The 24,860-nt window shown below is 41.5% G+C and overlaps 1 long non-coding RNA gene across 1 annotated transcript; it reads left to right on the top strand.

Annotated features, from left to right (window-relative positions):
- The first annotated feature begins 979 nt into the window (after positions 1-979).
- On the top strand, positions 980-15,020 carry LOC102461942 (uncharacterized). Its single transcript, XR_001368127.3, has 5 exons — positions 980-1,433; positions 4,833-5,105; positions 5,457-5,627; positions 11,690-11,780; positions 12,524-15,020. It is a non-coding gene; the product is annotated as an uncharacterized LOC102461942 (long non-coding RNA).
- The last annotated feature ends 9,840 nt before the right edge of the window (positions 15,021-24,860 follow it).

Below are 24,860 nucleotides of genomic sequence, written 5' to 3' on the forward strand. Positions count from 1 at the left end.
CTAGCTTCCATTCCAAACACATTTCTCAATCTATTGTTTACAGCCAAGCCCTAAGATAGAACCAGATTTGCTCCAATCTCATAGACAAAGATAAACACCTACAGAATCTAAACTGAAATACCTACCCAGAGAAGTGAAAAAACAGATTGACAGAGCCAGAAGAGTACTGAGACATGAACTACTTCAAGACAGACCAAGAAGAGAAAACAACAGAATTCCACTTGTCATCACATACAGCCCACAACTTAAACCCTTCCAACGCATTATCAATAATCTGCAACCTATCCTGGAAAATGACCCCTCACTCTCACAGGCCTGGAGGGAAAGGCCAGTCCTTGCCTCTAGACAACCTCCTAACCTCAAACAAATTCTTTTCAGTAACCACACAACACACCTCCATCATAATCATCCAGGAACCCACCCCTGCAGTCAACCCTGGTGCCAGCTCTGTCCACACTTCTATAAAAGCAATATCATCACTGAACCCAGTCACGTCAGTCACTACATCAGAGGCTCATTTAACCGCACATCCACTAATATAATCTATGCCATCAAATGCCAGCAATGCCCCTTTGCCATGTATATTGGTCAAACTAGACAGTCTCTATGGGACAGAATTAATGGCAACATGCAGAAACCTGTTGGGGAACATTTTAACTTTCCTGGGCACTCATTAATGGATCTCAAAGTCACCACATTGTTTCACGCCAATTCCACAAGCCAACTACACAGGGTAGCCTTAGAACTTAACTTCATTTCCAGGTTTGATTCCTATCACAAAGGTATGAATAGAGACATTGGCTGGATGGCCTGCTACATTCCACATCCGAATGACATAAAAAAACAAACAATGGGTTCTTAAGAACAATTTGCACCTTCTCTATCAGCTTCTTGTAGCATGGACACTCTAATTGACTACTTCTTTCCCCCTTTTTTTCCTTCTCTCTCACCCTCCACCAATCCTTTATTTAGAAACTGGACTTATAACAACTCCATTCAACTGAAGAAGTAGGTTCTGTCCACGAAAGCTCATGATCCCATCTACATGTTTTGTTAGTCTTTAAGGTGCTGCAAGACTATTCGTTGTTTTTTAAGTTTTTCCCTTATTCCATTCTTCCCTGATAATTCTGTCAGGAGAGCAAGATTCGTTCACCTCACCACCATCACCACCAATGTGGGAGGAGATGGGGGCCAAAAGGAGACCAAAGCCATATTTGTAAATATGGGCCTTTTATCCTCACAGTCTATCTGGATCCAGGCACTCCTTTTGACCCAGGCTGCTAAAATATGATAATATATGATATAATATATCCCGCCTCAGTTGCAGCAGTAGAGTATGACGTGTTCCCCACACATATGCAACATTCTTTGGAAGAGCCACAAGATGTGAAGATGATGTGTGACAGAGACTCCTCCCCTCTTCTAAATACAAGGTGAGATCCCATTCGGAATATCCCTTCTGATCAGTGATTAGTTTTTTCAGAAGCAGGGAGAAACAGCTCACGGATTTCAATGGGAGTTCTGCTATTAATTTAAATGGGCTTGGAAAAGGTCCATGTCATAGTAAAAGTGGAGGGGTTGGGTTTTTTTTTTAATCTTCTTATCTTCCCACTCAACTTCAGGCTTAGGCTATCAATCACTAGTACCCGCGGCCTGGGGTAGGCTTCTGAGGATGAGATCTGGTCATCTGGGCCAAAGCTGCTTACTCCCCTGTACGCACATGTTCCCCACTCAAAGTACCAACCCCTTCTAGCAGCCAGCTCTACATTCACAGCATGACTCTCCACTTCTCCCACTCCTTTTCCCTCTCTTTCCTGTTGCTAGCAGCCAAGTGAATGCTTGGAATTGTAGTCCCTTCCCTGCTTCAGAACCAGCTCTCTAGGCAGGGAGATGGCCAAGGAACTACAGCTCCCAGGGTACCTTGAGCTCCCCATCATTAAACAGGGACCTTCTGAGATTGGGCCAGGGAACAATTGACCCAATGCTAAATCTGCCATTTCCTGGAGTTACTTTTCTAAATAGACAATTGCAAATTACATACCCTGGGCTCCCATGCTCTCTTTTTACTTTCAGTACATACAGAGTAGCTGATTGTGACTCAAGTTAAAAGTCTGATTAAAACAAAACCTAGCCCAGCATTGAGACAGATGCTTTAATTGACCAAAAATTAAAGTAAAAGGATCCAAGCACTAATCACTTTGGGGAAATAATAATTGTCTTTGAAATTGTAAGGTTTTGCAAATCCTATGAGAGTATACAGCACCAACCCCTATAACTCTTCTTCCTCATAATGAAAATCAAAGTGTGCTCCAGCATCACTGTGTGCAGTCTCCTGTGTATTCAATTGTATTTCCTCCAAGTATTAAACAAAAAATGAATATTTGTAAAGATGACTTAACAGCAAAGCATGATTAACCTAAATGAGCCTTTCAGGAAATCTATATGAAGCCACTTAAATGTACCTGCTATGTATATATGGGGGTGGTGGTGCTTAAGTCAATGTATTACTGTTATTTATTGTTTCCAGTTGAACAATATGCTAGGTGTTTTTCAAACTTGAGGAAGACACAATGCTTCCACTGTCGTGTTTACAGTCTAAGAAAAACAGCATACTGTAATGCAGATATGATGCATCATCTGTCTCTTATTGAACTTTTCATTTATCAGGCATGCCTTTTACTTTTCATACTTACTCTCCAGACCAGAAAACCATTTATACACATATACAAAGTTAGTCAGCATATGCTTCAAGTTCAGCAGATGGTTCAGAATTTCGCTGGGTTAAGATATTAGAAATCGCTTGGATAAGCCAATTTCCTTCAGCCCATTAGGCCAGATAAAGCTAAAAGATCTCAAAAACACATATGCAATGAAAAACCCATAGAGTTTCATTCTCCATTGCCCTGTACAGCAGTCATTTATAACCATGCAAAAAGGATGTAAAATGTTACCTAATCATAATGGTAGCATTTTAAACCCACTTTGTATTAGAGCAAATCCATAATAAGTTAGCCTACACTATACAAGAAAGGGTAAAGGATCAGAACACAAATATATATGGAAATACCTTGAGTGATATAATTTGAAATAAGGGTTCCTAAGTATTTACATAGAGTGTCTCCAAGAACTCCTTCTCCCGTTCATGATTATACCCCATTATTGTGGCATCTACATCCGTTGTAGATGTGAAAATTAACATCTGTCAATAACGTATATAATGTACACTATTTGTAATCGCCACAGATTACTTACTTACTGCTAAGGTGAAAGGAGGTCACCAGCATGATTGCCATCTTATTTCCCACTTGTAATCTCAAATAAAACTAATTTGAACCTAGAAACCATGGTTTGGTAAGCATCCTCTTGGTACACTTGTTTAACCGGTTCTTCTGTACACAAATGTTTTTATACTGTAACAGAGTTGCCCTGTTTCTTGGCTCTCTGAGAGGATCCTCCTTCCCCAACCATTACAATGAAATATCCACACCCATTGATGGTACAGACGCACCATTTTGATCACAGATTAGTTATCACCAAAGAGCACCTCCTGAATTTGTCACATCTGTTTTAAAATTAAACCATATATTTGCAGATTCCACCAAACTTGTTTTAGTGAGTATAGTGAGATCAGCTGGCAGGGAGCCTTGGGACTGTTTGAACCTATACTGTGTCAAAGTCAGACAGGACTCACAGATTTGTCAGACCGCTCTGTTTATTTCAGCAAAGCTTTGCTAAAATGCATCCAGAAAATGTGAGCACCATACAAGGTTCAAACCCCTTGATTTATACAGTCAAAAGGCCAAGTTAACAGGATCAAAAGAGGGGCAAAACTTCACATTATCAGTGTGGTTAAGTATCTTCATTTCAATATCAAGCACACAGCAATTTCCTGTTCATATCTCCCTGATTATCTGGAATTGCTTTCTGCCTAACACCTAATGTTCCTTTTCCTGTTAAACTCAGGCCCATCTGGCTAGCACCTTGATCTGCATACCTACAATCAATATTAACATACTTTTCTTCTTCCTCTTAAAAGACAAACAGAATTCCTTCAACTTATTCAATTATTACAGCACAATTCATCTTTCTCTTACAGTATAATTCTTTCTACTTTCACAACTGGCTAGGTTGAACCCTTCTCTGCCTAAGTGGTCTCCAACCTTTTTACACCCAAGATCACTTTTTAAGTCTCAGAAAAGGCAAAGATCTACTGCCCCGCCCCTTCCTTGAAGCCCCGCCTACATTACATGAGGAAATCTAATGTAAATGTACTGCGCAGGTGCGCAGTTCAGAGAGGGCTCGAGCTACTCTTGGAGCCCCTGAGATCTACTGGTAGGTCGCGATCTACTGGTTGGTGACCACGGGCCTAAGGGATCATATATCAACTGGAGAGGGTGGGAGTCCAGTGCATTGACAATCCTGACACTGACATATTCCCTATTCTGGGCCAAGATATTGCCCAGAGCCAGATATTGGAGTACTGCCCCTTCTGAAAGCTCCCCAGCACCAGGAGAATTATCACCATCCAAATGTAAGTATTTTATGACTCTTTAGGTGAACAGAATAGCACAGAGAGAGAAGGAGGCACCAGAGAATCAGACAAAAAATCAAACAGTAATGACTAAACATCTTTTTCCTTTTCAGTTATACTATTTGACTCTTCTGGTGTTGTCATTTCACTAGTTCTTCTATTTGGCGACCTAGCCAGGACACAAATTTCTAATGGAAAAAACTGACAGGAAAGAAGATATTTAGGGGAAAAAATCATCCACATTTTCCTTATACTCTGTTAAAGAAGGAGCAACACCTTTTTTCTTTTATTTCATTTGCAGGTCACCTGCAAACAGGACTCCTCTTCATAGAATCATAGAGCTAGAAGAGACCTCAGGAGGTCATAAGTCCTACCCAAGGAAGGACCAATCCCAACTAAATCAACCCAGCCAGGGCTTTGTCAAGCCAAGACTTAATAACCTCTAGGGATGGAGATTCCACCACATCTCTAGGTAACCCTTTCCAGTGCTTCACCACCTTCCTAGTGAGACCCTCTTCCATCCTGATGGATGATCAAGCTGACTTAAAAATTGATATGGCCCCAGGGCTTTCAGGTGAGTGACACTTCCTGCTTGCCTCTGTTCAATAATCCTGATAGATCCTTATCCAGGTTGGAGGTTTTGTTTGTTTTGTTCCTTTTTTTATAGTCATCGGGTTTGCCAGGGAAGGAGTTGGGTTAAAAATGGGACAAAACCTTCAGGATTTGGCATAATATATTTTCTGGATGCAAGCAAAATTAATGAATTTTAATCAGTGCTGTGAATAATATTTGTATGTACGTGTGTATAATAGAAACACTTTATCCTTATGTAGCACCTTTCATTTGAACATCTCAAAGCAGATTATGAATGCTAATTAACACAATGCTCCTACAGTGACATAGGTATTGTCATGTATTATGTCAGTATTTGCAGAAGGATAAACTGAGGTAAAAAACACATACTTGCCCAAAGTGAAGACCACATCCTACTGCTGCTGGCAGAGCCAAGAATAGAAGTAAGGAGTCCTGACTCCCAATCACCTGTTGTGACTATTGGACACACTGCCTCCCTCCTTCCTTTATTTAATTCTACCAGGTAAGGCCCATGGTTGACGGGGGCAAAGTCATTTTGTGTAGATTATACTTAAAAGGAAAGTTCAAGAAATTAAATATATGTAGTAGAATTTTTTTATTAATGTGCTTGCACAAGGGAAGTAAAAGAACAGTTTGAATTTTGCAGGATTTCAACTTCAAACATTATTCATTTTATTGAATAATTACCATACATTGTAAATTTGAACCAAAAACTCCTAAAGCTTCCATTACTCTTTCCATAACTATTTTGAAATATTTTGTGATTTGTAACAGTAAAAATTGTCTTTGCACTAAAATGACTGTTGAAAAGTCACTCACCATATTCTGGTGTAAAAAGTAGTGCATTCAGTTAATTTAAGTGGCAGGATTGTTTATGCAGATTTGGTATCTGTAGGTTATTGCAAAATATGACATTATTTTTCACGAACAAACCCATAAACAAACTCTTCAAAATATATAATAGATTATCTACTTCATATGACCATAATAATTAGCAGTGAGGCTGCAACTCTAGCTACAAGGATTCATACTAGCTAGAGATGCCCAAAGGGAGCATCTCCCATTTACAAAAACTAAATAATAGAGCAGAACAGCTTTCGACAAGACTCTGGAATGTCAAAAGGAAACAAATTAATTCTTAACTATGCTAATATTACTAGGCAATGTTCAGAAACATTGGGCTTTTAACATGGAATACATTATACAGCCTCAATAAAAATGTCTGACATGAGTGAATTTCTGCTTTAATTATATTTCTCTCTTTTATTTTCTTTGTTTTACTGTTGCTTGTACATATACCCACACCACAGATTTTTGCTTCAGGCTTCCTAGGTTTAAAAAGAAGGCAGTAAGCACCTATAACTGGAATTAGCACTTTTTGTTGAGACACTAGTAGAAGTCTTTGTCCCATGTATTCTAGGATGTCCCCGGGAGGAACACCTTTTCCTGCAAACCTTAGAAGCTATAGTACTCCTGGGCTACATCTACACTACATGCTTCTTGCTCAAGAAGCCTTTTGCACAAGAGTTTTTGTGCAAAAACTTCTTGCACAAGAGCACGTCCACACCTCAAAGAACATCGCAAAAGCCATGTGCTTTTGCGCAAGAGAGCGTCCACACTGCATGGACGCTCTTGCGCAAGAAAGTTCTGATGGCCATTCACAGAATGGCCATCCGAGCACCTGTGCTTCTTCCCATGGGGTTTCTTGTGCAAGAAACCTCTCTGGAGTATCCACACTTGCCTTTTTGTGCAATAAATGTAGCGCAAAAAGGAGTTATGCCTCATAAAAGGAGGTTTACCTACACCAGCAAAAGCCCTCTCTCCTGCCGTTTAACTGTTGATTTACTTGCACAAAAGCGCATTTGAGGTGTGGACACTCCATGGGTTTTTGCGCAAAAACCCTAAAGTGTAGACGTAGCCCTAAAATATATCACTACTGTGAACTTTTCCAACTCCCTAAGAATCTTCCTGCATCTGTAATCATTGTTATATCTGTGCAGAGAGTCATAAAATCAGAGGGGTCTCACATGTGCACAAGAGTCTGACATGCATATCCAACTGCACAACTGAAGACTACAGCCCTGACTATGAAAATTTATGCAAGTATTCCCTCAGTGGGACTTAGTCTTCTTTGGAAAAAGCAAACATGTCAAAGAAAGACACTAAAAATATGAGAATGTGTATGCTTCCCAGCACACATCTCCTGTTACACAATCTTTTCCATGCAAATTCAAGATATGAGCAGCAACTAGTGGCTGTTGTTTCAGTGGGGTTGAATGACCTATATAATAAAGAGGCAATGTTTATCCAGAGATGGTAAAAGCACCTTCACTTATGCCTCCTTTGTCCCAGCACACTGCAGACTGTCCATGAACATAGCAATTGGTTCAGATACAAGAGATCTCTATTATGCATAGCACAGATGTAGTGACAGGTGATGGCATCAGCACAGGCAGGCAGACAGACAGCACAATTGTAAAATAAGTGGATAATAGGAACGCAGCTCAGGATCCCAGGAGAGAGAGAGAGAACTCATGATTACTGAGATGTACTGGAGAGGAAATGTTTACCTGACTTTGAAGGTTATAGTAGATTAAAACAGAATAGGGAGGTCTTAGTGCACTAACCAAGGAAGATGGGGAGCACTATTTACACAAGCCGTGGTGTGGGAGGTCTCTCTCTAATTTTTAGCAGAGGAGAAGAAAGCTGCTTTCTCCCTATTCCCTTTATTTTAACATCTTCCTGACATGTCAGTGCTTATGGATAGGCACCATTGTTGTATATCATTTCTAAGAGTGGCACATAATGTATCTTATACATGCCTTTTAGCACTGGAATAATTCCCTCTGATGCACATGCTGTTAAAAATGCAGTATGCAGATTTAATTCAATTACAAAAATTGGGAACACCGTCAAACAGAAATCCGGTCCATAGCAGATATGACACTTTCAGACACTGTTCATGTAGACATTGTTCCCCTCGCCTCAGTTAGGTTTGCACAATAAACAGGACACATGCCAGTGCACCGAAGTTCCAGTAGAGGCAGAATGTCAGTATGGTACCGCTGTCACAAAATAATCATATTATGCTTGTCACTAATCCATATATATAGTCTCCCAAGGAATAAAGACCACCAACACCAATACATGCTCCAAGTCTATGTTCAAAGTGAAAAGAATGCAAGCTAAATTTGGTTTAGGCAGCTTTAACTTGTGTTTTTTTCTTTCTTCTCTTTTTAATGCTGCTGTTGGAGATAAGTATATTCAGGGCTCAGTCTAAAGTCAGTTAAATCAGTGTAAGTCTTTCTGTTGACCTCACTATGGGCTTTGAATTAGTTCCTGGAGGAAGGGATTTGATCCTAACCAAAGCATCTTCTTGGAGAGAGTGACAGGGTTGGCATACCCCACACTAGCCCATAAAGGCTAAAACCCATATTCCGGACAGTAGGGGTGTGTCTGCAAATCAGGGCTTAACTTGAAATAAGCTACATAAATTGTGTTACTGTAACCCACACACGTAAGCTATGTCTAGACTACAGCCTTTTTCCGCAAAAGCTTATGCCAATGAAGCACTGAGTAGAATATCGCCACGCTTCATTTGCATAATTAATTAGCGGCCATTTTTGCGCAAGAGGCTTTTGCGCAAAAAGGAGCTGTGTAGACAGATCCTTTTTGAACAAAAACCTCCTCTTGGGCAAGAGCCGTTCTTCCTAAAAAAATGAGGAACAACGACTCTTGCACAAGAGGGGGGTTTTGCACAAAAAGGAGCCATCTACACAGCTCCTTTTTGTGCAAAAGCCTCTTGCACAAAAACAGCTGCTAATTAATTATGTAAATAAAGCACAGCAATATTCTACTCCATGCTTCATTTGCATAAACTTTTGTGGAAAAAGGCTGCAGTCTAGATGTAGCCCTAGTGTGGTTCACTGTCCCATGCAATGGCACTTAGACCACAGCAATCGATAAGAACAAGAAACCTCTACAACATGGGTTGAAAACTAGCTGGCTTTTAGCTCAGGGGGTAGAGACTCCTGTGCTAAGCTCCAGAAGTCCCAGAATCAAATCTGCCTGGTGGCAGTTACACTACATCAATTGCGTATCTTATTTCAAAATAGCTTATTTCGAAATTGGGAGCGTCTACACAGCATTTATTTTGAAATAGAGCACTCTTCCTCCGACTTCCCTTACTCCTCGTACAATGAGGGTGACAGGAGTCGGAGTAAGAAGTCCTCCAGCTTGACAGTATTTCAACATTATTTCAAAATAACTGCTTGCTGTGTAGATGCAGACTAAGTTATTTTGAAATAAGGTTGCTGTGTAGACGTACTCCAGAAGTCCCACCCTTAAGCCAGACTGAGCATGATGCTATAGCAGTATAAAGGGAGCAAGCCCAGACCATTCTGATGGTAGAGACAAAGAAACTAGGCTGGTAGCTCCTGCTGAGGCCTCAATACTGCCCCAGCCTGCAGAGGCCGGTGGCTCCAAGACCCATATTTGACACCTGTGACTGACTGATGGAGCTCCAGAAGCGACCGGTGATGCAGACACTGAAGCCTCATGGACTGCCTCACCAGAGATAATGGTAGGAAGTGGCTCAGGGAAGGTGACAGAGTGGTATCTCCTCACCTGGTAAGCTCAGTGTGTTTTTGTGGGATTCCCTGCTGAGCCAGTGTCAGATCGCTCCAACACTGCTAGCGCCCTGAGTTGGGGTCTGGTGGAGGTGGGCCTGGGCCCCCCTACCTGGCTTTCTAGTGGCCCCTTAGGTATTAGCTACTAGGCCAGCTGCCCTGTACCAAAAGATCATTCTATTGACTCTAGTTACTAGGTCATGCATGCTTTCTTTGAAAGGACTGCACGTAATTTGCACCCATGTGCCACATGAGACTTTGGGCCCAAACTGTATAGACGTTTGCCAGACTTCATAAAGCTACTGATGGACCAGAATTTCTTTCATATTCCTGAATTTTTACTTGTTCAAATGTCCAGAATATAGATTAGAAATTCCTGATTACATTAACCTAGAGAAAGAGTGGAATCAAATTCTGTGTTCATATTTTGGAAGAATATTTCTCATTAAAGAGCAAACACACTCTCTTGCTTATATCCAGCAAGTATTGGTGGACAGCAGTTTAAACCCAAAATGGGAGTCCCGGGATCCAATTTAATGTATATTCTATTTGAAACATTATGAAGTTATCTAGGACTCATCTCCTAGGATAGCAATACACTTGCTGCATTGCCAGGAATAAACACATAACATCCCTGCCTTCAGTGTTTACTCTGTTCCATTTAAAATGCTAATAATCTCTGTTTAAATTCCAGCATATTGAAACTCAGTTCATATTACTTACAGGTTATCTGAATTTGTATACAACTGAGGACAGTCATTCATTGGCCTATTTGTCCTTCAAATTCTGAAACATGCAAATGAATAATTAAAAATGTCTTAACATTGCTAAGTAGATTATAACTTGAGGGACTTCCTGCTGTTGAAGTAACATGTCATTGTATCTAGGGCTTAATAAACTCCATAGGTCTGATCTTGCAAGCACTCTGTGACCAGAATTTCTACTGCAGTCAGTGGCTGTTTACCCTAGTCCTTTTGGAAAAAGAAAAAAATCCCATTGTTACCACTTCAGTTCAGCTCTATCAGCAGTAGCAATGCTAGAAGGACTAGAGTAGTCAAGGCTCCCTAGTTTTTCCCATATCATGTACCCTTTTTTTTAGCAAGTTGCTGGGAATATGAAACATGCTTGACCACCTAACAAATCTCTGTGATTGGATTCAGAGGCTTGACTTCTTTCCTAGCAAGCAGAGAACTAATTCGCTGCTTAGGTTTTGTCTTCACAGCTAAAAAGCTAAAAATAATTACAGTGAGCTATCTACCACCAGATTCCTATTTCCCTGTAAGGGTACATCTACACTGCACCCTTATTTCGAGATAACTAGTGTTATTTCAAAATAGCAATGTGAGCATCTACACAGCCATTCCGTTATTTCAAAATAATTTTGAAATAGCAGGAGGCTTATTCCGAAATCTGTAAACGTCATTCTATAAAGAATAATTCCTATTCCAAAATAGCTATTTTGAAATAAGGAGCATGTAAATGCTCTACTACTGCTATTTCAAAATACCCCCTCACGAGGGCCATTCTAAGTTATTCCTCCCCAGTGCCTCCTGGAGCTCTAAATTGAGGTAGCACGTCTACATTAGGGAAGCCTGCCTTGGACTAATTTTGAGGCTTCCCTGCAGTGTTGACGTGCTATTTTGAAATAAGCTATTTCGGAGTAACTATTCTGGAATACCTTATTTGAAAATAGCCATGCAATGTAGACGTTCCCTAAAAGCCTGATGGAGACAAACTCCTCTGATGTAACTAGGTGAAATCAACACTCTATCCTGTGGTTGACCTTGCCTACTTTATCTCACAATAAAACTAAAGTGCCCTGTCTTTACTAGAATTTTACAGTGAGATAACTAACAAATTACTTATCCAGCAAAAAAAAAACACACACACTTTTTTCGTCTAGTAGCGAAAGCAATGCTTTACATGCCTCTCACAGGTGTACAATGCTGATTAAGAGACAAGAGTGGAGAATGAAAGGACAGTGAAGTTTCCAGAAGAACCAGTTTCTCTACAAGAACAGCTAATTGGTAAGCAGAAGAAGAAAATGCAAATTTCCACATAGGGTGTTTATATAGAGAGTTGGTTAGATATTTGTTACATATGTAGCTCTCTTTTCTGTTCATGAATCATTTGTGAACCAATCCAGTTTGTGAATAATATATTTTAAAGACTTATGGAGGGCTGCTGAAAATGTAAATATTGTTAGAGGTGACACAAAAAGTAGGGAATTTGATTTATTTATGGTGTTCCCTGGTTATTTCATCTTATTATATAAATGGGGTTACTGTTTCTTTTGTGATTTTATTATCTTTTTTTGAACATTTGTCAATGTGCCTGGAATGCTCACATGAATGCCTTTTGTTTATTAACTCTAAATAAATATTTGTCAAGTTGTTCATTGGGAGAAAATTATTTGCAGACTACTAATTTTGAGTACTTATGAGGTCACAAACAAAGAATTGTTTCTGTTCCATGGCCGGATGGCTGGAACATTTTTAATAGCAGAATAATACATTATAATAGTAAATGTAAATAAACATTTGAGTAAAATATTTTGGAAACATTCAGGATTTGTGAATAGCTTCATAAAGACTCAGCAGCTACTCAAATAATTAGGAACAACAAGTAATGTGACTGCATAAATAACAGCAAAACAAACATACCACTCTTACTTGTGAAGACATGCAAAAATCACTTATTTATTACTAGAAGATTTACCTGGCATTGCTTGGGTCCTTAACTCAATTAACTTTTGTTTTTCTTCACGCAGATCATTGCTTTGAGATTGTGCAGTGGATGAGGGATTCAATATGCAGGTTGCTCTGGGAAGAGAGGACTACCCCAGCCCTCTCTCACTGCAGTGGGTGAGAAGTGCCTCTCCATGGTTGCTGCAGCTCCAGAGGATAAAGCCAGGAGAGGGGTACATGTCCCCTGGCTGAAGGACAGAAACATACACAAATGGACAAACCCTCTCAAATATAGAAATGTAGCCGTGTTAGTCTGGTGTAGCTGAAACAAAAAACAGGACTATGTAGCACTTTAAAGACTAACAAGATGGTTTATTAGGTGATGAGCTTTCGTGGGCCAGACCCACTTCCTCAGCTCAAATAGTGGAAGAAAATTGTCACGACCATATATACCAAAGGATACAATTTTAAAAAATGAACACATATGAAAAGGACAAATCAAATGCTTTCGCTTTCTCTACCCCTGCTGGCCCAATGACATTGTCCTGGTCCCTATCTCTGGCCCTTTGCTGCCCCCCTGTGGCCATTCTACACTATAACTGTCCTGCTAGCAGAACCCTCCCTTTACATTTTATGAGAAACAATTGCATTCCAGGCACATCCCATTGTCGTGGCACAACCAAACACTACCTTGCTTTAAGTTATGAAAAGAGGAAACTGTATACTAAATTTGGTGATCCTAGCTGTTTTCTTGCTTATTTTTCATATTCTGTTTAACCATTTGGTTTTCTTGTTCAATACAAACATTTAGCTTGCAGATGGAGTCTTTGCTACCATACCTTCAGATTTCGCAATTAGCCCCAATCTTGAAAACACATATTTAACATGAGTAGCATCATTTATTTCCAACGGGACTGCTCACAATAGTAAAACCAAATACATGTATATGTGTTTGAAGGTTCAGGGCCTTTATTTGTATCTTTCTCCTGCCCAAAATCCCAGTGATTTCATTAGGACCAGGTTTAGACTCAGACTTGATAGAGTGATTTTAATATCTGTGTGGCTTCTTACATATTTTTCATCAGTGTCATTGCTGCTGCCACCATAGTTGTAGGGATAAGGTTGATCAGCTAAGTGCAGCAGAGGGAATAAAAATTACTTTTATCTAATGAAGGTACTCTGTAAAAATACAGATTTAAAAAATGTATAATTTAGGTGTCAAAAGGATATATTTTTAAAACAAAATGTGAAAATCATATTATACTTCTGGCAATAAACACTTAAATGTGTATGGCACGTTCCTTTGCTACTGATTTTAAATTAACAATAAGGTCAAGATCTACCAGGTATGTTTAGCATTATAAAAGGCGCAATTCTAACCAATATACGTGTTGTGGAGGTTAGACATTGGCTGTGGTATATAGAGACCACAAGTCAAATTTTAGACCTAATTTGACATTGAGTCTATCAACCTTTTATTTTCCAAATATCAAACTTTTGTCAAAATAATGAATTACAGTCTGAAAGAAGATTTAAGCTTAATATATAAAAGATAATAAAATACTGTATAATGAGGAAAAAAATTACTCTCCTCATTCCTGAATATGGTTTGCTCTGTAATTTTCATATAAATGACTTTCCTGACTTCTGCCAGTCTGGCACACATTGTACTAGAAGATGTGATGCACATGTGCATCTAAGGCTGTTAAATAAAAAGAATAAGGATCAGAGCTGATCAAAAAAGTAAAATATAATTTTTGTGAAACCAAAAAACCCTCATTTTTATAACAAAAAACTATAACCATTTGGATAATGTTTCTGAAATACAAGTTTTAAGAAAAAAAAGGAAAAAGGGTGCAATTTTTAGCAACAAAGAAAAATGTTGACAGTGCATGATAAATTTGGCTTTTGAAAATGGGCTTTTTTATTAAACAGCTTTTTGTTGATCCAGTTCTATTTGAGTCTTTGATCATGTAATTGTATTGTAATGTGTGCTGCATAGTTTAATTTGGGCAGTCCCTGGCATTTTAGTACCAAGAGCTTAATTTTTTACTAACTGTAATTTTTTGTTTGAAATTTCCTAGGTTTAAAAACAAAAAGACAGTAAGCATATATAATTAGAATTTTTTGTCCAGACACTGGTAAAATGTGCTGTCCCCTCTATTGTAGAAGATTCCCAAGAGACTGTTCCCCTGCAAAAATTAGAAACTACGATATTCCTAAATGTCACTACTATGAACCTACGACTCCTACATCGCTACTATGAACCTTACCAAGTCCCTAAGAATCTTACTGCTTCTGCAACTATTATTTCTGTATAGAGTGTCATAAAATCAGAGGGGCTTCACATGTGCATAAGAATCTGACATGCACGTCCAATTGCAAGATTGAAAACAACAGCCCAAATCTTAGGAAAATATATGAAAGTATTCCCTCAGTGGACTAAATTGGACTTGCATGCAAAAAAAATAAACTTGTTTGTCATTGTTTGTAGGATTGGGGCATAGTGGGTATCAGAAAAACAGGCAATTATTTTAAAGGATTACTTTTAAATGTTCGTTGTTTAAAAAAGTTAATAAAGATTTCACTTGTTATATAGAAAAATCAGTTATTGAAGAGTTATTGCCAAAGCAAGTGCCCAACCTGCGGCTTCCCTGAAGCATAGCCAATACCCGGGTTAGGTGAGACAGAATGAATTTCTCTTACAATCTACACATAGCTCATGCCCAAGGTGGGGTTATGCTTTGTGTTAACCTTTCCCATTTTTTCCTAATTTTTAAAAATTGATCGCTGTTTAATAAATTGTATTTGCTTGAACTATGTAATGCTCAGTAGATCAGGAGAATGTCGAGAGTGAAGAGAGAACCTCAGAGTGGGAACATGTTAGCCCCTATCCTAAGTGGCTGTGACACGACTGGGGGTCAAGCCTAGGGTTGTCAATTTTGGTAGAATGTATTCCTGGAGGTTTCATCACTCAATTTAGCCTTTAATTAAAGATTAATCTTTAATTACTGGAGGCTTCAGGACAATCCTGGAGGGTTTGCAACCTCAGGCTATGTCTAGACTGCCAAGAAAAGTCGGAAAAAGATACCAAAAAAATTCACTTTTTTCCTGAAAGAGGCTTTTCCAAAATTTGGCCCATCTACACGGGGCCAAATTTCAGAAAAAAGTCCTTTTTCGGAACATCCCTTATTCCTCTCTCCGAGAGGAATACAGAGATGCCGAAAAAACACATCCGCTTTTTCAGGAACTATTCCAAAATAGCGGACATGTTCCTTGGATATGGCAGAGCTTTTCCAGGATACATCCGGTATCCCAGAAAAGCTCTGAAGTCTAGACATAGCCTAAGTCAAGCCCCCAGGAATCCTGGGTCCAGCCCTGTTGGGGGTTACAAGGATTCTGTCCCACAGGAACAGTACTGTATTTGTAATGGTATCATTGGGTTGCGCCAATAGTCAGAACAGTCCTTGACCCAGACCAACCCATTTATGCTGCAACCAAGGCCCTGACAGCCTGCTGTGGGGTAGCCGAGGGCTCCTCTCCACCCCTTGACTCTGCTTACCAGTTCCTCTTCTCTTGCCCCTGGCAGGACCCCAGTGCAGATCTGGCTCCAGGTGGTTTCTGCTGCCCAACATCTTTGGGTGCTCACTTGCCTCCCTAGAGATGAGCTGCCCAAGACCAGTGCCCAAGACCAGTGCAGAAGCTGGGCCCAGCTCAACCATTGGGGGAGAGGAACAGTGCAGGGCACTTGGCTGGGCCCCTCCAAAGTGGTGGAGTGGTGGGAAAAGCAGTGAGGAGTAGGGAAGAGCTGTATGTGTTGGGGTGCCAGATATTGGGGGTACCATGATGGGTGCTGGGCAGTTGTGGGATTATGAGGTCACACTGAGCAGGGATGGTAGTGTGCAGAGCACTGTGCATTTTTGGTGGAGGGGAGTGTCTGTGTGTGGGGTGCTGGGCATAGGGAGTCCAGGAGTATTGGGATGGGGAGCTATGTGATGTGGCGTGGGTCTGCCCTTGAGGGGAAGAGACACGCTGGCAGCACATGGCCAAGGGAGTCAATGTGCATCTGGCAACTGCTGCCTTGTAAACAATGCCCTCACCCTGGGGTGGATGGAGCGGGGCACCCTGCTATGCTATACACCTTCCTGACTCCTTGCTCTGTGGACTGACCTGTTTAGGACATTGCCTCCATGGGGGCCCACAAATATGTTTGGTGCTGGGATCACACAAGGTTAATCCAGCCTTGCACAGAAGAGTAGAAGGGGAATCCCCAGGATCAGGTAGGCTCTGGATAAAAGGAAAGGGAGTGAAGACTCAGATCCTTTCTTTAGCCGATTCCACCACGATAGTGTATAAGCCAGGAAAGTTCCCCACAATAGAGGGACCATTGCCCTGCTTACAAATGCAATTAAGGTTTTCTGCTATATGTAGGCCTTACACTACTGGCACCCAGAGGTGGAGTGCTGAGCCTTTGTATTTTTCATACTATTTGTTGGAGAATTTACCTTTCTTTTTCCAATTTCCTTTAGGTACTGACATCTTATGTTGTAATACTGGGTGCATTCAGAATCTAAGCAAGTCTTGTGAGATGTTATTGGAACGTGTATATATTTGGAGGAGGGGCAGGCAATAAAAACAGCAGAATCATCTATTCTTCATACATTTAGATTGTCTGCTCTGGGGGTGTTTATTCCACTGAAGCTATTTCCCATAAGACTATAGATTGATCTGTCATGTCACTCCTTCCTTTTATTATTACGAGTATTTTTTGTCACCATGCTATTACAGCAATATCCTATTTTGTAGCATCTCCATTTGGCTTCTTTGGCTGGACATAGCTTTCAACTACGTGTTGTATTCCACAGCTTTTTCCCCATTCCCTTTTGGTGTACTAATACACTGTTCTTATAGCGTAAGCATGGCCTCACTGATCTTTTCAGATTTATTTTTCCCAACTTTGTGGTGTAATTTTTATCAGGCATCATGTTTCCTCTGCTGCTAACATAAAAAGGTATTGCTGATGCTTTATGGTTTATTGCACTCTGACTTAAGTTTTAGCTATCACAGTGGGAAAGCTGGGTCTAAATGAAGAAACTCTGACCACTCACTGTTTCTTAGAACAGTTAGATATATCTCAGATATGGCCTTAAAATAAGAACCAATATACTATATATTTGAGAATGTTTGTCTGGGTGTGAGTCTGTCTGCATCTGTCTGTTTGTTCAAGAACTCCTCCTACAGTAAGGACCACCAAATTCGGTATAAAGCTTTCTCTTAACTTACACTAAATTAAGGGTATGGCATAAGCATTTGGACCATTGACTGTTACAGCTTGTTGTGCAGCACTGATATTTTCTGGGCCTTTCAGGTTCTTGCGGTCTAACCTTGTGTTTCCTATGAAGATGAGTCTCTCCTTTTTTACCATACTGTTTAGCTAGCTCTAGGGCTTAGCTTCTGTTTAGGTTCCTTTTTCAGCCTTCTCCCTTGATAGCTAAATTTTATTACCAATTCCCATAGTCTTTTTTCCTTTGCTCTCTTTTGCTAGATCCCTCCCAGTTATTTTTTCTTATATTCAAACTTTATTTACTAACTCACCCCTTCTGGCAGTCTCAGGTTTTCTTTTCTGTGTCCCTTGCTTGACAAAAGGATTGAGACTCTTCTCAGACCATAGTTTGGAGGCAGAGAGCATAAAACACAGAGTCTGTGCTTTGAGGAGAGATTAAGTACACTTTACAATACTTGCTGGCCTCCTCTGCAAATGGAAAGATCAAGAGTGTTATGGTTTTAAACAATTTAAGTGACTGGGTTGATGGAGGAAGGGAAGAGAAGGTTGAAAATAGCAGAAAAGCCAAGGATGCTGATGGACTGGAAATCCTGGGAAGGGTGGATTTGGGGGTGGCAAGCGAGAGTGTGATGTTGAAGAAGATGAGGTGAAGAGGTCAGAGAAGGAGCAGTATTTAATGAAAACAAAAATAAGAGAAAGGCTATTCTGGTGCGTGATGGAGTTGATCTGGATTTGCAGATCAGACAAGGAGGTGAGAGTGATGAGCTGGGAAAATACAGAGATGGATGGACATCAGTATGGAAGCTGAAGTTGAAGAGAATGAGAGTGGAAGATTGAGAAGAGCAAAAAGAGAGCTCAGAATCAGTTTCAGAGGAAGATGGAGAATTCATCAGGGAGATGGTAAATGACAGCTATACGTATGTGGAGAGGAAGAAGAAAGTTATGGAGCTCTGAGAAGAGAAATGAGTGGAAGGTAGAAGAGGGAGGTGCTGGATGCAGCTGGGGCTGGAGAGAAATGAAGCATAGCTATCCCCCCTCCAACTAACAAACCCACATGATCTTTTGAAAGCAATTTGAAGGCAAAGAATATAAGAGAAGACAAGCTTGCACTAGGAGAGGTCAGGGTGAGAGACCATCAGAATATAGGATCCAGGTTTCAGTGAGAACAAAGAATAAGCAAGAAATTTAGGACTTGTCTACACTGGCACATTTTGTCACCAAAAATTGCCTTTTGGCAACAGAAAAACACCCAGTTTTTGTGACAAAAAACTTCCTGTCCCGAGAGAGACTTTTGTCTTTTTCCCTCCCTTTATTGTCAATAAAAAGCCAGTGTGGACTCTGCTGTTTGTTTTGTTGAGAGAACTGGCTTCTGCCAGTATCCCACAATGCCTGCCCTGATGTCTGTGCTCAGTATTTTATGATCTCTGCTGACCTGCAGGCATGCACCTCCTCCCCTTTCAAAGCTCTGGGAAGTATGTGACAGCTGAATGTGCTGCGCCGTTTGGGAAACAAAGAAAGAGCAAATCATTGGAATGCTTCTGTTCTGCCCTGCTAGGAACACAGGGGGAAGACTGGAGAGACTGGCATGCTGCTTTGACATTCCTCAGCACGGAGAGCTCACAGAGCTACAAGGGAATCCCAAGAAGTGCATGGATCAGCTCTGCCTTTCCACAGCACTGCACTGGATGATGCTTACATTGCTTTGCTCTATCTGTCATCAGGACGCTAGCAATGTGACCATGAGATATCAACAACGGGAAGCAGAAAAACCAGTTTGTCTGCTTGTTACTTTTGTTGCCAAACCTTCCCAATATAGACATAGCCTAAGTTACCACGGCTGGTAGTTATCTGTATTGAGGTGATGTAGGAAATCCTTGGAGGAAGCATTAATGATGGAGATGGATCTGAGAGTAGAGGCAAAGGTCTGGGGGAGCAAAGGCAATGGTGGGGAAGGATGTGAGGGATGAAAGGGGAGCAGAATGAAGGGAATACCTACAGCAGGACAGCTGTCACTGGATGTAAGCAAAGGGAGGAAACAAAAGTACAGATGAGAAGGGAGGGAAAAAGAGCTGGTGAGAGCAGTGGAAGGGAATAGGGTGAGACTGAGGGGAAAAAAGGAAGTCATAACAGAAGAACATAGTAATGGTAAGCCATGATAAGAGCTTAAATCAGAGAGTGAGATAGAGGAATGAATAAATAGTTGATAAAGGATAAATTAAAAGGAAAGTGAGTAGTGAGTCAGGAAAGCCTGTAATTAGGCAGATAATATCATATTCAACTAATTATACAATTATCTAGATACATAAATATTAATTTTATTGCTTCTAAACATCAGTAAAATGCATACATATATATTACATATAATCAGATCTACGTTTACATTTACAAAAATTAATACTATTTGAAGCCAAATGAATGATTCATTTTTCAATTCCATGGTTTGGTTAAAAAAATAGGTTTAGGGTTAAATTAAGCATTTTGTTTGACCCAAAAAACAATTTTGGTTTTTATTTTGTACCAGTATTGGATGGTATTTTTACCTTTAAAATTGCAGGCTTTTTGGTGAATACGTTATTTACCAAAGAAGAATCGTTTCCCTCTAGTATTATCTTTTAATTTAAGGGCTGTGATGAACATTTTTTGCCTATCATCATATGTGATAAGGCCCTGATCAAGACTGTTGCCTCTGAGGGCTATGGTAGTAAAGCAGAGAATAATATCATTTCTTCATGTTAGGGAGACGTACACAAGGTATGGAAGGTATGATTATATTTCATTTATTGTATTAAAAATGCTTCTAACTTTTAAAACTTCAGGTTAAATAATCCCAGATTAAGTAAATCTCATATGTAAATCACAACACACTATACTGTACCACTTGGATCAGTCAGTGCAAACCAGTTTAGGGCGACAAATGTAGATATTAAAAAGTCAGTAATTATGGGTATCATTAATCTGAGTGGAACAAGGGGGCCTGGCCCTTTAAGGATTGGGAGGCCTGGGGCTAGCCAGACCTGTTCTGAGGAGGAGCTCTGTTAAGAACTGGTTGGAACCTGGTAGTTTGCAAGGGGTTAGGCAATTGTCTGGTGAGTATCTGATTCCTATAAAAGCTAAAAGAGCTCTGTGGTGAGCTATAGACTGAGTTCTGTGGCAGGCTGGCTTGCTCCCCTACAGACACCTCATCCCTCCCCTGCCTTGGGGCTGTGGCTCCTGGGGGAGGGGTGTGTAGCTGGAGATAAAGGCTAAATGGGCCGAGATTGGAGCTGTAGTTGGTGGTAGGTTTGGGGCAAGCAGAGTCAAGGCTGGGAACAGAGTTGTAGTGGGGGTCTGAGGCAGATGGTGGGCCTGAGAATGGAACTGTGGCTGAGGCTGGCAGTGGGTGTGGAACTGCAACCAGAGTTACAGCTGGGGGCAAAACTGCAGCCAGGAGCTGGGCCACAGTAGAGCTGGGGATGATGGAGTGGTGCTGTATGATGCTCCCTCCCCACCCCTCTTGGGGGCTGGCTGGGGCTCTGCTGTGCCCACCAAATGTTCTTCCATATTCCTATAGGGCAGTGGTCCCCAACCATTTGAAGCTGCTGGGCGCCAGGGGGCGTGGCCGTTGGCCTTCTGGGTGCCAGAGGGCGGGGACACTCGCTTACCCGGGGGCGGGGCCGTGCATACGCCACACCCCCATTAGCCACAGGACTGGGGCCAGCAACCCTATGCACTGCGTGGCCATGGGTGGTGCCGCCCATTTGCAGCAAGCCTGGGGCCGGCAGCCTCCAGAGCCGCGCGCCCAGGACCAGCACCCCCCCCCATAGCTGCACGCACAAAGCCAGCACCCCGCCCTCCCGTAGCTGCGTGCCTGGGGGACAGGGAGGCCAATTTGCTGCACTCCCGGGGCCGGTGCCCCCCATAGCCATGCGCCTGGGGATGGGGCGCCCAATTTGCCATTTGCCCGGGGCCGGCGCTCCCCGTGCTCCATGCGCCTAGGGCTGGCTCGGGCATCGCGCATGTGCTACGCGCCCGGGGCGGGGCCAGCCCTGGGCATTTGGCGGGCACACACAAATGCCCCCGCAGGCACCATGGCACCCACGGGCACCGTGTTGGGGACCACTGCTGTAGAGGGACACAGCCCACTGTTTCGGGACCATTACTGTAGGAGAACTGGTGAAGAGCTTCCAAGAACATTGGAAATCTTCTGGGGATACGTTAGGTCAGGGGAAGTGACCTAACTTAGTTGTTGATTTAGATAAGATTGTTTATTTGGAAACGTTTGATGAAGACTGTCAATTTTGATAGTAAATGAAGTGCTGAGGTGAAAAAGGCCTGTTCAGAATCTGTTCAGTCGGTCCTTAGGCTGGATAAACAGGACAGTAACACACATTCATGTATGTGAGACAGGGTTAATCAGCTCTCTGAACTTGCTAAATAAGCATTCTATCCTCAAGATTGCATTGATCAGCTAATAAGTCCTTGTGATGTATTTTAGCTGAAGATATGTTGGCAGGGTGTACTCTGTTGGGAGTTGTGTGGGTGGAGTTTCTCTGAATTCATTCAGAACTGGAGTTAACACTTGCTTTCTTGCTGGCAGATTTGAATTGATCTTATTAATAAGCAGTTACAGTTTGGGGTTATTTGCCTCAGGAAGTTTAAATATTATTCCAAACATAATGAGCTGAGGTGCCCATGATTATTTTTTGGTTAGTGTCAATAAGCTTTTATGCATATTGGTGCCATTTTGTGAATCTAAAGGTGAGCGCTATATTAAAGCGATCCTGCAAATAGATGGATCTACTTAACCATAAGCATGTGATTAGTCTTACCGATTTCAGTAAAACTGTTCACCTGCTTAGTTATATGGATACTGAAGTATTTGCAGGATGGGGGTCTAGTTATTTAAACCTGAAAGTGAAATCCACTTGTTTGCATTCTCAGAGGGCTGTTAGTCTGTAATTATAAAAACAACTAGCAGTCCTATAGCAACTTAGAGACTAGCAAACTTAATAGGACATGAGCTTTCATGGGTGAAATCCACTTGGTCAGATGAATTGGAGTGGAAATTACAAAATTCAGGGTATAAATAACAGCAAAATAAGTTACCTGTCAATTGTTGGACCAGTGTTAATGAAGCTAATTAAGTCAGGGAGGATGTGCCTCATTCACAGTGTTTGATGTGAAGATGCAAATATCACAGGCAGGGAAAATTCCTTTTGTAGTGTGTTGACTTTAGATTTTTATTCAAGGCTAAGTTGATGGTATTGATCTTGTAAATGAACTTCAGTGCAGCTGTTTCCCTCTGTAGCTGAGTGATACAATTATTGTGTTGATAGATGGCTACTTTTAAATCCATTATTGAATGTCCAGGGAAGTTAAAATGTTCCTCTACATATTTATGTTACTATTTCTGTCTAATTAGTGTCCATTTATCCTTCAGAGCAGAGACTGTCTGGTTTAACTAATATACATGGCAAAGGGGCATTGCTAGGGATGTTGAATTGCGAGTAATTGACTAATCAAATAGTCAATGCATTTTGTATTGACTATTCGATTAGTTGATAGGGTGTCTCAGCATCTGAAGTGTAGCAACAGCCCTTAAAAGGCAAAAGTGTTGCGTGGAGCCTGGGATCAGCTGGGGACTCCCCTACTGACCCCAGGCCCTGTGCGGCACTGCTGCTTTGAAATGCCTTGTGGAGCCTGATGCTGGGCTCCCTGCGGCGTTTCAAAGCAGCAGTGCTGCGTGAAACCTGGGGTCAATGGGGCAGTCCCCAGCTGATCCTGGACTCCACGGGGCGCTGCCGCTTTGAAACAGCATGCAGTTTGGGGACACCCCAACTGGCCCTGGGCTGCATGCGGTACTTCAAAGCAGCAGCCCCATGTGGAGTTTGGGGGTCTGGCCCCAGGCTCGCTGCAGTGCTGCTGCTTTGAAGTACCCCCTCCACACACACCCCCTTGATGCCTCTTTCTGATAGAGGCAGGAAGGGTGGGGGAAAGCAACAAGTCAGCTAGTCTGTTGACTATCCAATAAGCATTTGCTGATAGTAGACTAGTCCTTTACATCCCTAGGTATTGCTGGCACTTGATGGTCTATATCACATTAGTGCATATTCAGGTGTATGAGCCCCTGATGTTGTGGCTTAAGTGATTAGGTCATGGGAGGTGGGTGAAGGGTGACTGGGGGAGGTATGTCCCAAGCCCCACCCCCTATCACAGGGACGTGGGGTGGCATATGGCCCAAGCCTTGCTGATCCAAGAGCACAGGGAGAAAGGGTGGCATGTGGCTCCCAGCCTCCCCATGCAGCATGTGGCCCAAGCCTTGCTGATCCAAGAGCACAGGGAGAAAGGGTGGCATGTGGCTCCCAGCCTCCCCATGCAGCATGTGGCCCAAGCCTCCCCAGTCCTGGAGCACAGGGAGAGCAGGTGCTTGGGGCCAGCAACACTCTACCCCCCGCCCCCCGGAATGCCAATAGTAGGAGTTCTGGAGGTGAAGTATGGTTAGGACCAGGCTAGTGGGTTGGGAAGACAATGCCATTAATAGGAACCATAAATAGGAAAAGTAAATTTAACATCTTCATAACCTAAGGGGTTTAGTAATAGCAACAAACTAATCTTAAATGAGTTAAATGTCCTGTTAAGATGGAAACTAATATTGCATATAGTACTCAACATTCATAGCTGATGTGCTGTTGTTCTCCATTCCCTTTTTAAATGCACCTAAACATCCCATTTCTGTTTCTGGTGGATAAACTGTAGTGAATAATCTCAATTTTAATGGAGATAGTGAGTACATGACAGTGGCTAATGGACTTTCCCCCTTCCACTGAACTGTTACACTAATTTTGAAGCAAAGTTAACAACACAGGCAAAAGCAATCTTCATTTTGGCAAATCTTAGCAATGTCAGTGTGTGCCAGTGATGACAGTTCTGGTGTGTTTGCAATTCCTAACCTTAATTCTGTGACATGACCAATACTCAAGGTTCCCAAAGAAAGTAATGGAATTTCAGGGGGCTTGGCATCCTGTAGGAATAGATCCCATCAGAGCAATGTGAGAAGTGCCCATAGCTACAGATCTTCCTGTTCATGCTCTTATTGATAATACATTAAATAAACATGATAATAAATGAAAGAAACATGTTGATTGTTACTCAACTTG

Source organism: Pelodiscus sinensis, chromosome 1 (genome assembly GCF_049634645.1).
Source record: "Pelodiscus sinensis isolate JC-2024 chromosome 1, ASM4963464v1, whole genome shotgun sequence".
NCBI lineage: Eukaryota > Metazoa > Chordata > Testudines > Trionychidae > Pelodiscus > Pelodiscus sinensis.